This window comes from Lithobates pipiens, unplaced genomic scaffold (genome assembly GCF_037356315.1).
Source record: "Lithobates pipiens isolate NorthernLeopardFrog02 unplaced genomic scaffold, aLitPip1_a1.2 Scaffold_10, whole genome shotgun sequence".
Classification (NCBI taxonomy): Eukaryota; Metazoa; Chordata; class Amphibia; order Anura; family Ranidae; genus Lithobates; species Lithobates pipiens.
The window spans coordinates 15,545,560-15,560,833 of record NW_027507686.1 but is presented as its reverse complement, the minus strand read 5'-3'; the positions used below and the strand labels follow the sequence as shown (position 1 = coordinate 15,560,833).

The following is a 15,274-nucleotide window of genomic DNA, read 5'->3' as shown; positions in this document are numbered from 1 at the left end:
TGCAGAGCTGATGAGTCCAGTCTGATGACCGAGGGGGAGGTGTTTATTTCAGCTCCATCTGAAGCGTTCGGCTTGGAGGCAGAGGTGTAATGCTGCACGCTAGGTGGTAAGGATCAAGCTTAGTCACCAGATGATATCAGCTGTACACATAGGCAGCTTGGAGAACGCTGCACTGCCTGCGCATTGACAAAGCGCAGGAGCGCGAAACATGTAAGCAGGAGAGTCGGCATAGCAACCTTCCCCTTCACAGCCTTCCACGTGACAAGCCTCTCATGTGATCCACAGCCGCTCGGACAAGCCGCACTGCAGGCAGTGCAGCGTTCTCCAAGCTGCCTATGTGTACAGCTGATATCATCTGGTGACTAAGCTTGATCCTTACCACCTAGCGTGCAGCATTACACCTCTGCCTCCAAGCCGAACGCTTCAGATGGAGCTGAAATAAACACCTCCCCCTCGGTCATCAGACTGGACTCATCAGCTCTGCAGCCCATTGAACACCTATGAAGTGAGTGTCCCTAGAAACGTTGTTCCATTCGTTTACACTGACTTTTTGGGTTCTTTCAGATGATTGATTGCATTCATTAGGCATTCGAAAGCTGTGCACATTGGTCGTTGGTTTTGACCTTTCCAAAGTTATAATTGAGAGATCTGAGGAGCTTTTCATTATCAAACATCCGTCCGTTTTATGATTGGTGTTTTTTATGTGTTTGAGATCCTGCAGGGATCAGATGTCTGTGTTTATTTTTTACATTTAATAAATGACATTTTAAAGTCTTTTTCACATCAATCTACTAGTCCCTTTGATGCGCTGTTTTTGATCGTTTTTTTATGAAAATAAGCAGTTAATTTGCAATGCAGACGTCACTATTATCACATTAAAAAAAAAAAGTTATTTGCTTCAAGGTATATTGTTTTTAAGAATCCCAAACTCCTTAGATTTATATTCTATACCCGAAAAAAATAAAAAGTAAAAAATAAATAAAAAAAATGACTAAACCTCCAGCAGGTTTTAAAAACTCAAGACAAAAACATATTCTGAAGTGAAGACGTAGAACTTGCATAAAGAAATAGAAAAATAAAAAAAAGTTATTTGCTTCAAAAGGTAGATATCCTTTTTAAGAATCCCAAACTCCTTAGATTTACATTCTATACCTGCAAAAAAAATAAAAATGACTAAACCTCCAGCAGGTGTTAAAAACTGAAGACAAAACATATTCTGAAGTGAAGACGTAGAACTTGCATAAAGAAATAGCTGTGAATCAGCAGAAGGTTAGCCGGCTGCATTGTGCAGACTTTGCTCTTCCTGCAGGGAATTGCTTGGAAAAAGTAACCGAGAAATACGCAAAGCATTAATGGAGAGCATTAACCTGCCAGACAGAATTATGACAACGGCTATTTCCGGCTTGTTTTTAAAGGTGGCGGTCTCCGGGGGGTATCAAACTTTGGAAATTCCAGCTAAGCATATAAAGGAATAAATACATAAAAAGGTGAGATCACCTTCCAGCTGGATTTATTTCATTATATGTTAGGCATTGGAATACCGGAGAATTGGGAATACATATGGCGGTGAGGTACATTGGCATGCATATCACACCAATCTTTTCATTGGGCACAAAAAGTGGATTTAGTGGCCTCGATGGCCCACGGAGTCCTCCCATGTTGCCCACAACCTCTTGCTCTGGGATGGAGGGTCGGCAAGCCCAGATCGCGAGTTGCCAACCTACGATTGCAGAGATGTGAATGGAGCCGGCGCTAGAGGAACCATGGCCGCGGAGGGAGCAGAGCTACATAAGCTTCGGCTTCTGTCACAGGCAGAGCGATAGCAAGAGCACTCTGCTGGGCAACGGCCGGCAATATCTGTAGCAAGGGAGATTCCTGAATGGAAGATTCTAATTAAAGGTCAGTTTGTATTTTATAATCACGGTGTATGTAGAGGCATTTCCCTTCTGCAGTGGTTACTGCGTTGCTTTCAAACTGATCCACTGTACTGCACCTGAGGGTTACCCGCACCGAGCCATAGACTCCTGTTGTTACCCACACCGGGCCATAGACTCCTGTTGTTACCCACACCGGGCCATAGACTCCTGTTGTTACCCACACCGGGCCATAGACTCCTGTTGTTACCCACACCGGGCCATAGACTCCTGTTGTTACCCACACCGGGCCATAGACTCCTGTTGTTACCCACACCGGGCCATAGACTCCTGTTGTTACCCACACCGGGCCATAGACTCCTGTTGTTACCCACACCGGGCCATAGACTCCTGTTGTTACCCACACCGGGCCATAGACTCCTGTTGTTACCCACACCGGGCCATAGACTCCTGTTGTTACCCACACCGGGCCATAGACTCCTGTTGTTAACCACACCATAGGGTCCCACTGCTGTCAAAGTCAGTCAGCCAATGAAAAAAAGAGAAAGTGGCATGGAACGCAGTTCCGTGCCTGAATGGACAACGGTGTCAGGGCTGGACTCAGCCCTTCCTTCTCTGAGCTAGCCGATCAGCTGTCGGCTAATTGCCAGCTCCCATCTCTCTCCACAGGTACTCAGCTGTTGATGATATCCTGCTCATCAGTCCTGCCTACTTAAGCCGTCCAGTTCAGAGGATCTCTGCCTTAACCTTGGTCAACATCACAAAGACTATCTCCTGCGATCCTGTTCAAGACTTGCTTTGCTGACATTCCTTCTGGCTCAAGATCTTTCTTGCTGTTCCACTACATTGATGCTTGACTTCTGGCTTGGCTGACTATCCGTTCCGGTTACTGAACCGTGGCTATGTTTTGACTAGGTTTTTTCTATTTACTTTTATTATTAAGCAAGTGTGATTTAACTGTACTTCTGTCTCGGCCTGATTTCATGGCTTCTGACAACAGGGAGCTGAGGCTTGGGTGCCCCTATAGCAAGCTGTGGAGGGGCACTCAGCAGGAGGGACCAGGAGCACCAGAAAGGGACCCGAGAAGAGGAGGATTGGGGCTGCTCTGTGCAAAACCACTACATAGGGCAGGTAAGTACACCTTGTTTTGTTTTTTTTTGTTTTTTTATGTTAGAAAAGACCAGAGACTTTACAATCACTTTAACCACTTAATACGGCTACAGCGCGGTCGGCCTATTCTGGGAGGGCGTTCATTGACATCCTCCCCGAATGTTGCTCTGTGCCGCGCTCCCGGAAATATCTGTGACCGCAGTAAACGGCCGCTGGTAGTGGCCGTTTACCACATGATCGCTCTGTCAAATGACGGAGCGATCACGTGTTAACAAACCGGCGTTATGTCACGAGTGCGAAAGGAGAAGGGAGAGAGATATTTTGCAGCAGTGCTGTGGGCTGGATCTGTAGTTCCCTCAGCGCTGCTCTGTGCCAATACTCTGCCAATGCTCTGCAATACATTTTAACAGAAACCAAGAATTTTTTTTTTGACCAAATTTTAAAGTCTTTTTTGATTTATAGCACAAAAAATAAAAAACCCAGTGGTGATTAAATACCACCAAAAGACAGCTCTATTTGTGTGAGCAAAGGGGACAAACATTTCATATGGGTAGAGTGTTGAATGACTGAGTTATTGTCAAAGTGTGAGAGCACTGAAAGCTGAAAATTGGTCTGGTTAGAAAGGGGGTTTAAGTGGCCGGTGTTCAAGTGGTTAAACTGCACTAGAAAAAGTTCTGCTAATGCTAAAGATCCGCTACTACCGCTAGTAACACACATCACACTTCCAAAATAGTTGAACAGCAGCTACTTAATATGCCAAAACGAAAACACAGATAAATAAAAATGTCATTCTAATAACTGGCAGCCAAGTTATGCCAAATGTCAACAAGCTTTTGGAGTGTCAGATAAAAATAAATGTTAATCATGGTAATTGCAGCCTAATTATGATCCCATCGCCGTGTCTGTCATTAGACCTGTCCCAATCTCGCTGATTAACAAATTAATGTACTTTATGAATGTAATCATTTCTGAAATTGCTGCCCTTAAAGCCTGTTCTCAGAATCTCCTAAAAAAAAAATGCTGGATTTGGAACAGGAGGTGCCTGAGAGAAGTAATGTACTGAAAACCATAAGCTGCAGGAAGCACAGGGAATGGATGATCGCTACGGTCATTTAAACACGTCAAAAAGCTTCCAAATAAACCTTCAAACAATACTTGGGCCTCTTACACACAGGAGTCCATGCAGAGTAAATTACGACATATTTCCCTGCCCACAAAGTCCAGGTGCCGCGTACAGCTACCCACAGACATGAACAGTTGTGCCCGGCTCTACTCTTCTATACACGGTTGCCTGTGTACATAGTAATACAGTGTACAGGCATATGCACACAATAGGAAATGTTCTATTTTTTGCATGTGCTTGTACACTATATAGGCAGGTCCAAGGGCAAGCTGAATCAGCAACAGGCGGGCAAACAAGAGAATTAGGTGTATATGCAGGCATGCCCAGCATTGGAAGCAGATGCCTGTTTAAATATCAGAACCAAGCTAAGAATTTTCTTGATGGTCTTCAGCTATTACCTTGTGACCCGAGTATCCCCCCCCCCCCCCCATTCTGTTCTATGCCTACCCGTTGCTGACCCAGTTTGTCCTTGGACCTGCCTCTATTCTGCGTACCTGTGGCTGACCCAGCTGGCCTCCTGATTTTGCCTCTTCTCTTCCTAACAGTGGCTTGACCCAGCTAGCTTCTTGTAAATTCCTCTTCTCTGCCTACCTGTTGCTGACCCAGCTAGCTTCTCGTAATTGCCTCTTCTCTGTCTACCTGTTGCTGACCCAGCTAGCTTCTTGTAATTGCCTCTTCTCTGTCTACCTGTTGCTGACCCAGCTAGCTTCTTGTAATTGCCTCTTCTCTGTCTACCTGTTGCTGACCCAGCTAGCTTCTTGTAATTGCCTCTTCTCTGTCTACCTATTGCTGACCCAGCTAGCTTCTTGTAATTGGCTCTTCTCTGGCTACGTGTTGCTGACCCAGCTAGCTTCTTGTAATTGCCTCTTCTCTGCCTACATGTTGCTGACCCAGCTAGCATCTTGTAATTGCCTCTTCTCTGCTTACATGTTGCTGACCCAGCTAGCTTCTCGTAATTTTGCCTCTCCTCTGCCTGTTGCTGACCCAGCTAGCTTATTGCAATTGCCTCTTCTCTGCCTATCGGTTGCTGACCCAGCTATCTTCTTGTAATTGCCTCTTCTCTGCCTACCTGTTGCTGACCCAGATAGCTTCTTGCAATTACCTCTTCTCCGCTTACATGTTGCTGACCCAGCTAACCTTCTGGAATTGCCTCTACGCTGCCTACCTGTTGCTGACCTAGCTAGCCTCCTGCAAATGTCTCCGCTCTGCCCAGCTGTTGCTGGTCCAGCTAGCTTTCTGGAATTGCCTCTTCTCTGGCTACTGTTGCTAGATCTGCTTTAGTCTATTTACCCGTTGATGACCCAGACACACTTTGGACCTTCTTTTACCTGCCCGTTCTGTGTCTCTCGGCTAGTTCCCACCCATGGCTTTTCTCGGATTTACTGATTTCCCAGGGTGACCTTGGTCTGCCTCCTGACCATGACTCGGTCTGTTATCCTGTCTACTGGCTGGATCCACAGTTGCCATCTTCCGCTTCCTCTTCGATCAGGTTCCCTGCAGCTGCACAGCTCCTGTGTTCACACCACCTGTTAATCCAATTTTCATCCAGTCTCTCATGATGACTACTCCAAGCCCTGCACTGTGTTAACTCCTGTCTTCTTTGCTTGTTTTTGAGAGCATCTTATAGCCACACCATAACAAAAAAAGTCAGCAATAGCAGTTCCCATAATTCCATCTTTACAAGATTCACTTAGAGCAAAACATGTTGTTTCCATGACAGACAGAGCGAGAGGTTCTCTATAATGTCCCCTGCCCCAGCAGCACATACCTCCCGTTCTACAGGTCCTTCACAGTCCACTCGTCTGACAGAAGTAAAGGGAAGCCCCGTGTAAGCTCAAAATCTCTCTAGTCAGAGCTTGCACAGAGCTGAAGACCCTCCTTACCACATGTGATATAGCTGGGCCAATCACCAAGAACCAGCCTTGTCATAAGAGATAGGAAGGTGAACCAAATGCTTCTCCATACCTGCCTTTTTTCATTTTTTTTACTCCCTTTACTTTATAAAAGTTTTATAAACATTTTTTATTTGCTTTAATGATTCAAAAGTGTTCCCTGCCTGGCAATTATTAATTTATGCTCAGCACATATGCAGGCTCTGCTTTAGGACCAATTCATTAGCGCTCATGCAAGGCATTAAAGAGCGATTTCAAAGCATTTCTAAGAATTTTTCAAGTACACAGACATTTTTCACATCAACTTTTTTTTTTTTTAATTGCTTTCATCTACAATTTATAAACATATTACAGGCACGAACACTCAAACACTACTGTGACTTTGAGCCTGAGTTCACACAGGAGAGGTGCAGGAAACCCCCCCCCCCCCCCCCCATGATAGGTTTCCCCGGCTCCCGATCCCACTGTGGATCTGGAGCCGGACAGCACCAGCGGCTGCCAATTGGGCTCCTCTTGCTGCTCCCATGGTCAAAGCGCTGACCAATCAGAAGCCATCTAGCCTGTACTGTTAGCACTGCAAGGAGAGGGGAGAAAGCAGCAAGGATTTCCGCGGGGGTCCAGTGGATGGTTGGAGCTGCTGGAGGGAGATAGCCATGGGAGAGGCAGGGGGAGCCTGAGACGCAGCCGCTGATGTCCATAGTGGGATCGGGAGGCAGGGGTTGTGGAGCCCATCATGTGGGGGGGGGGGTTTCCTGAACCGCTCCTGTGTAAAAGCAGGCTCAACAAGCCTAGGCTATACATGAGCGGTGCAGAAAACACTCCCTGCATAACCAGTTTAATCATCGCCGGCTCCCTAACCCACTGTGTATATCAGCGGCTGTAGCTTGGGCTCCTCCTGCCTCTCCTATGGCTCCAATGGTCACTGTGCTGACCAATCAGAAGCCACCTAGCCTAGACCGTCAGCACTGCAAGGAGAAAAAGCATTAAGGATTTTAGACTCCGGACCTGTGAAGGGGCTTTTCGTTGTCGCACAGCGGGTGATCGGTAGAGTGCGACCGGGGGAGGGTCCAGTGGATGGCTGGAGCTGCTGGAGGCTGAAGGGAGATAGCCATGGGAGAGGCAGGAGGAGCCCAAGCCACTGATGTGGGAAACTACATGCGATTCGGACAGGAATCGCAACACATTCCTGTGCAAATCACATGCAATTCTCTGCAGTTTCCGTCAAGTAGTCGCTGATGCCGAGTACTGATACTTTTGCAGTACGATTTGAGCCCAGGCTCAAAAAATGTATCAGTACTCGCATCGGCGAGTACTTAATCAAACGTATCGGTACTTGGCAGTAATAAACAAAATACAAAAAAACAAAATAATACAAAAAAAAAAAACAAAACACGATATCGGTCCATCCATCCCTACCCAAAATAATAAGATCTGGTCATCAATACTGACACATGCCCAAATGATGTAATGTAATGTAAAGTCCACTTAAAATGTAAGCACTTTGGCAAATTTAAACATTTGAGAAAGAAAACCCACAAAGCGTCACCATAATAAAAACACAATAAAAAGTTTGGTAAAATACAAAGACTTCTATTTTCACTTGAGAGTACACTGCCTCTTAAACAAAATTAAAATAAACCACCAGTTGTGGATTTATGTGTGAAAGGACTGAACGTCGCTTAAATTAGTTCTTAATTGCAGTTTATAATTTTGGATAATGAGTTGTCAAACTGAGCCAACGTACCCAACCAAAGACACCGGTGGACACCACGAGCGCTGATTACATTCCAGAGCAGGAGACGGGTTATTAAAAAAAAAAAGCATTAAAAGAAATGTATCTAGGGCTGCAACTAACCATTATTTTCATAAAATCCATTAGTTGGCTGAATATTTTGATTAATCTGAAAAATTCATTAAAAAAAACAAAAAAAAAAAAAAAAAAAAACGTAATGCATTTTTTCGTATAAAATAATACCGTATATACTCGAGTATAAGCCGAGATTTTCAGCCTCTTTTTTGAGGCTGAAAGTGCCCCCCTCGGCTTATACTCGAGTCATCGCTGTCTGCCCGCTCGATCAGCGTGTCGAGCAGACAGACAGCGGCCATTCTATAATTCAAAAGCCGCGCCTCCGGCTCCGCCTTCGCCTGTGATAGGCGGAACACTGAATTTCCCAGCAGCCTGTGTTCCGCCTATCACGGACATCGTATCATCCTCGTACTACGGACGAGGATGATACGATGTCCGTGATAGGCGGAACACAGGCTGCTGGGAAATTCAGTGTTCCGCCTATCACAGGCGAAGGCGGAGGCGCGGCTTTTGAATTTTACAATGGCCGCCGAGGCGCCGACGAAGAGGGCACGGGACGGAGGCAAGGCAAGGCACGGCACGGCACGGCACGGGACGGGACGGAGGCAAGGCAAGGCACGACACGGGACGGAGGCAAGGCACGGGACGGAGGCAAGGAGGCAAGGCACGGGACGGAGGCTCGGGACAAAGGCTCGGGACACAGGTAGGCTGGACACACACACACACACACGGATGGAGACACACACACACAGGGATGGATGGATGGAGACACACACACACACAGGGATGGATGGATGGATGGAGACACACACACACAGGGATGGATGGATGGAGACACACACACACAGGGATGGATGGATGGATGGAGACACACACACACAGGGATGGATGGATGGATGGATGGAGACACACACACACAGGGATGGATGGATGGATGGACACACACACACAGGGATGGATGGACGGACACACAGGGATGGACGGACACACACACAGGGATGGACAGGCATGTCTCACCCTCGGCTTATACACGAGTCAATAAGTTTGCCAGTTTTTTTGGGGGTAAATTGGGGGCCTCGGCTTATATTCGGGTCGGCCTATACTCGAGTATATACGGTAAATGAAACAAAAAAAAAAAAATAGTGTTATAAAGGTCTACACAGGTCATATACAGGTATCCTGTCACGATGAGGGTTATAGTACAAACACCCCCACCCCAGGAACACCAATGATGGGGTACTATTCTCTCCCTCCCACCCCTCCCCAGGAACACCGATGGGGAATTTTTCTCCCCCCAGGAACATCAATAGTGGGGCACTATCCCCCCCCCCCAGAACACCAATGGTGGGGCACTATCCCCCCCCCCCCCAGAACACCAATGGTGGGGCACTATCCCCCCCCCCCGAACACCAATGGTGGGGCACTATCCCCCCCCCCGAACACCAATGGTGGGGCACTATCCCCTCCCCCGAACACCAATGGTGGGGCACTATCCCCCCCCCGAACACCAATGGTGGGGCACTATCCCCTCCCCCGAACACCAATGGTGGGGCACTATCCCCTCCCCCGAACACCAATGGTGGGGCACTATCCCCCCCCCCGAACAACAATGGTGGGGCACTATCCCCCCCCCCCCGAACACCAATGGTGGGGCACTATCCCCCCCCCCAGAACACCAATGGTGGGGCACTATCCCCCCCCCCCCGAACACCAATGGTGGGGCACTACCCCCCCCCCCAGAACACCAATGGTGGGGCACTATCCCCCCCCCCCAGAACACCAATGGTGGGGCACTATCCCCCCCCCCACAGAACACCAATGGTGGGGCACTATCCCCCCCCCCCCCAGAACACCAATGGTGGGGCACTATCCCCCCCAGAACACCAATGGTGGGAACCCCCCCTCCCAGAACACTAATGATGGGAACACCCCCCCCCCCACAAAATACTTGGATCATGGGGCACTTGTCATCACAGGAATGAATGTATTGTACTGACTAAGTATTGTAGAGCCATTAGCCGCTACCTTATCACTTCACGCAGGTGCAGCTCGGGGCAGCAGCAGGCGGGGCTGAGAATATCAGGGGGGAGCTGACGTCAGAGAGGAGGAGAGGCGCGGATGTGTCTGGTCACATGAGTGCCGCCTTGTACACAGGAGGATTCTAATGGACTGGCAGGGAGGAAGGTGCGGACCAACTAATCAATAATGAAAATCGTTAACAATTTTCATTATCCATTATTATCCATGACTGACTGAAGTTCAGCTTTAAAGCGGTTGTATAGTTTATTACTTTTACCTACAGGTAAGCCGATAATATATAATATTTTCAGCTGAAAGCCCGGCAGACGCCGGACTTTGCCGGAAAGAAATCTCCCATGTGCATGCGTGGGAGTGACTATATCGCGTCTCCGGAGCTGCAATACCCAGAAGACACGCCGAGGGAACACGTCAGCTCCCTCGGCGTGGACCGGGCAAGATGTCAGGGCCTCGTTCTAAGGTAAGTATTTCATAATGAGCTAGTATGTGGTGCATACTAGCTCATTATGCCTTTTCCCTTGCAGGTCAGAAAAAAAATTAAAAAACATATTTCAGCGGGTTTACTCCCGCTTTAAGTACTGCGGTGAAGATACATTGGGGGTGCTCTGTATTAGTGCATTAACGTCACTGCAGCGCCACACACCCTCTCGCAGTTTGCCGTATAGAAGTGAGCGGGTCCCCAAAAGGTGCAGTGTGATCAGAAAACAGACTTTTTATTAGGGCACCTTGCTTGGGGTAATGTAAGGCTAGCCGTACACATCTAAAAAATCAAATGAATGGATTTAGAGGGACCTGCAAATGCTGCCAATTGTATTCAGGCAGCCGCAGCACCCGCAGCTGCCAAGATTACACTATATATGGATGCCGTCAAGGGTCACAATTATCCACCCACCTCAGCCGATTTTTAAATCAACCTTTGCTGAGCCGGGGCGGTGCGCACAGGCCGACGGCGTCTAGAATGTCAGCCGATGCCACAGAAAATCATCTGAAATTCAAGCCAGCTTATCTTGATTTTGTAGAAAAGAAAAAAAAAATAATAACTGGTGAGGTCAGCTTGATATTTCATGCAGGTGCAGTAAGTAAATCTTTGTTGGCAATAATCCTAAAGAAAAAAAAAAAAAAAAAAAAGATTTTTTTTTCTTAAGCGTGATGTTTTTGCATGTGTTGCGCTCAGCGGTGAGCCAAAACGCGGTGTACAACAGAGAGCAATCACACAGCAGTACATCTCCTGGCATTGACTGAGCAATGGGAACCAAGCGGAATGACCCGAAGAATGAAAAAGGCAATTTAAGCGCTCTGCGGAAAAACGAAGGTCCGGCATGTTTAAGTTCTCTGTGTAATCTCCAACCTTAGAGTCTAAACTGTGCAGCCGAGGCGAGAGAGTTGCCGGTTTTCTTTTCATATTCAAACAGATAGGCTTATCCAAAAATGGATCTTTCAGTTCAGGACAGACCCCCCCCCCCCTGCTGGCTTCTGAGACCCCCCCCGTAGTGAGAGCTCCGAATTTCTCAGGTGACCCCTTGATGCTGTATTTAAGAAGATTTATCTCTGCCTGCTGAATCTGTTGAGTTATTTTATATTATAAATCATGCAGGAAAACTGCAGGAGTCGGAGCAGATAAAAGAATTCTGTAGGACCTGAAAGAACACTTTGGGGGTGGACCAGCTTCTAAAGCCGAGTTTAAATCTAAAAAGCATGTGAAAAAAAAAAAATAATAAAAAAATAAATAAATAAGATGTGAGGCGATATCCTGACAATACGTTCTCTATTACTTTAATACCACACTAACATTGCTCCTGTTAACTTACTAGAGTTTCTGGAACAAGGCGCTCTTCTTCCTTTTCTTTCCTTTTTCTCCACTCTCCATTCCACTCCTTGTCTATCCCTATACTTGGTTTCTTCGATAAGCTACTAGTTTTTCTTGATATGTCTTTTGGCTGTTCATTGGGAATGAATGATTCCTTATGGAATCCGGGGTTGGACAATGATCTGCCCTCCTAGGTCCGGTAGGGCCCGCAATGGAGGGACTTGGTTGTATTAGACGATACCCCAATAGCCGACTAAGAAATGTTATTGACACAGTTTTGATCTTGTTATGCATGGTTTCGTTTGTGCAGTGTCTATTGCATACCCATGTAATATGTGTCTTCATTTGCCAATAAATCTTTTTTGAATGGAAAAAAAAATAAAAATAAAATAAAATAAAAATAAGATATATTACCTATTAAAAATGTTGATATCAAAAGGCAGTGGCGGCCTGGACACCGCCCCCTCTATCCATGAGTCCCACCCCTTTCAGGACGCCGGGCACATGAATTACAGCGGCCAGGTTTTTTTTGCTTTTTTTTTTTTTTTTTAAAGCAGTGTTCCAGCCGCAATTTATTTATTTATTTTTCTTAAAGTCAACAGCTACAAACATTGTAGCTGCTGACTTTTAAATTAGGACACTTAGCTGTCCAGCGAGCCCACGACGTCGGCCGCCCCGAGGCCGATCTGTCCATCGGATCGGGTTCCGGAGCCGCCATCTTAACGAAGGGAAACAGGCAGTGGAGCCTTGTGGTTTCACTGTCCGTTTCCTACTGTGCATGCGCGAGTCACGCGGCGTTTTGTGAATGGCCCCCGTCGTTTTCTGGTACACACACAAAATTTCCCAGAAGACAACGGGACAGCTCGCCGAAGAGGAGGAAGCGCCACGGAAGAGGAAGATTAAGAAGACTGCCTAGCAACAGGGGTTTCTGATAAGTAAAAAAATTTTTTTTTATACTTTTTTGTGTATGTTAATGTCTTTTTTTTTTTTTTTTAATTTTTAGGGCACCCGATTAGAGCCAGAGGCTCCAATAGGCTTCAAAATAGGGTAGGCCCAGGGGCGCAGAGCATTGTGCTATGAGCCCACCCAGGTGTTTCAACAGCGAATAAATATTCTCTATTGAAACATTGATCCTCAATCCGGTCAATTCAGAAGCAGGTCTCATACAACGTTTTCCAATTGGCCCCAAAGAGAAGAGTCCCAATTGGCTGCAAGGGAGGAGGGAGGAAACGGAAGCACGGAAGCCGCCGTGATGCCCAGGGAGAGCAGGGGTAGCCGTCGGTGAAGCCTGGGAGAGGCACTGCCCACCAACTGACCCCTCCCCCCCTCCCCCGCGCGCAAAAAAAAAAAAAAAAAGTTACCATCTGCTGCCACTGAACAAAGGCCTACATAAAGTCTGAGAGGTACACTAACTTCAAGGTGGGATCTTCCCTGCCAAGATATTATTTCCTGTGAACTGGCTGGGAGACTAGATCTTCCATGATTAAAGGACTCGCTCACATCAGGTGCATTGGGCCTGCACTGGGCAGCCTTGCTTAGATCGGTCCAAATGCAAAACAAAAGCAAAAAGCCTTATCCCCTTGGTGGAGGCGGTAGCCCCAATCAGGGCCATTTGGACTATACTGGGCTATCTGCTATTTTATCCCAGGACATGTTAACCACTTGCCGACCACCGCACGACGATGTACGTCGACAGAATGGCACGGGCAGGCATATGGGCGTACCTGTACGTCCCTGCCTTCCCGCGGTTGGGGGGCCCGATCGGGCCCCCCCCCGGTGCCAGCAGCGGTCGGTATCCGTTCAGGAGCGATCAGGGATGAGGGGGTGGCCATTCGTTAATGGCCACCCCCTCGCGATCGCTCCTGACGAATGGAAGTGAAGCGTGACATCACTTCCTCTCCTGTAATGTAAACACAGGCAGAGGAAGTGATGTAATCTCTCCTCCGTGTCGGTATTTTTCGTTCCGGCACCGAGGAGAGAGGATCGGTGAGTTGCACCAACACTACACTACACAGTAGAACATGCCAGGCACACTCTCACCCCCCCAATCACCCCTGCACCCCCAGTCACAGTGACACCAATTGCATTTTTTTTTTTTGCATTGGTGTCATTTGTGACTGTAATAACTGTTAGGGCAGTTAGGGTTAGCCCCCTTTAGTTCTAATGTACCCCCCTAACCCCCCCAATAAAGGTTTAACCCCGTGATCACCCCCCGTCGCCAGTGTCACTAATGCTGGGTTCACATTGCAGCGGTTTATGAGAACGGATGTGATTCGCACCGCACTGCAGTGCAAATCACATCCGATCTCTGTGCGATTCGAGTTCAGCCATACAGATAGTATACAGATAGTATGGCTGAATTTGCATCGCACCCGCCGCAAACTCGCACAGGACCCTTTTTTTGGTCCGCAGCAGAATCGGATCACATGGGTGTTCACACCATGCGATCCGATTCCTGTCCGAGTTTGCAAATCGCACTGCGATATGCGAACTGATCTGGGGGTGTCATTAACATTTCACTGACACTCCCAGCAGTTCGCATAGGGCAGTGTGATGCGGGAACCCGCCGCGGATTCGTGGCGTTCCCGCATCGCTCCAGTGTGAACCCAGCCTAATAAGCGATCGTTTTTCTGATCGCTGTATTAGTGTCACAGGTGATGCTAGTTAGGCAGGTAGGTATTTCGGTTCGCCGCAGCTTTTTATAGCGCCAGGGACCCCCATATACTACCGCATAAAGCCCCCTGATTGCCCCCTAGTTAACCCTTTCACCAGTGATCACCATATAACTGTTACAGGTGACGCTGGTTGGTTAGTTATTTTTTTTATAGTTTCAGGGCACCCGCCATTTATTACCTAATAAAGGTTTAACCCCCTGATCACCCAGCGGGTGATATAAGTTTGAGGGTCAGATAAGGTCTGCGTCGCCCCAGGCAGCGTCAGGTTAGTGCCAGTACCGCTAACACCCACGCGCAAAGCATACACCTCCCTTAGTAATATAGTATCTGATCAGATCTATATTAGCGTCGCCAGCAGTTTAGGTTTCCCAAAACGCATTGATAGCGGGATCAGCCCAGATACCTGCTAGCACCTGCGTTTAGCCCCTCCGCCAAGCCCACCCAAGTGCAGTATCGATCACTGTCACTTACAAAACACAACACACATAACTGCAGCGTTCGCAGAGTCAGGCCTGATCCCTGCGATCGCTAACAGTTTTTTTTGTAGCGTTTTGATACAGTCGCTGACAGCCTAGGTGCTTTTTTACCTGTGAGTCTCACTAGTGTACCCCTAAATTTAGGGGTGTCTACTTTCCAAAATGGGGTCATTTGGGGGGGGGGGGGGGGTTTGTGCCATCTTGGCATTTTATGGCCTTCAAAACTGTAATAGGTAGTGAGGAGTGAAGTCAAAAATTTACGCCCTTAGAAAGCCTGATGACGGTGCTTGGTTTTCGGGGCCCCGTACGCGGCTAGGCTCCCAAAAAGTCCCACATATGTGGGATCCCCGTACTCAGGATAAGCAGCAGAATTTTGGGGTGTCATTTCACATATGCCCATAGCATGTGTGAGCAATATATCATTTAGTGACAACTTTGTGAAAAAAAATACAAAAAAAATAAAAAGTTTGTAA

At 47.4% G+C, this 15,274-nt stretch overlaps 1 protein-coding gene across 3 annotated transcripts in view; it reads right to left on the bottom strand.

Moving 5' to 3' along the window:
* The window catches only part of PHKB (phosphorylase kinase regulatory subunit beta), a 339,917-nt gene that overhangs the window by 283,053 nt on the left and 41,590 nt on the right, over positions 1 to 15,274 (bottom strand). The gene's annotated exons all lie outside the window — the stretch shown is intronic.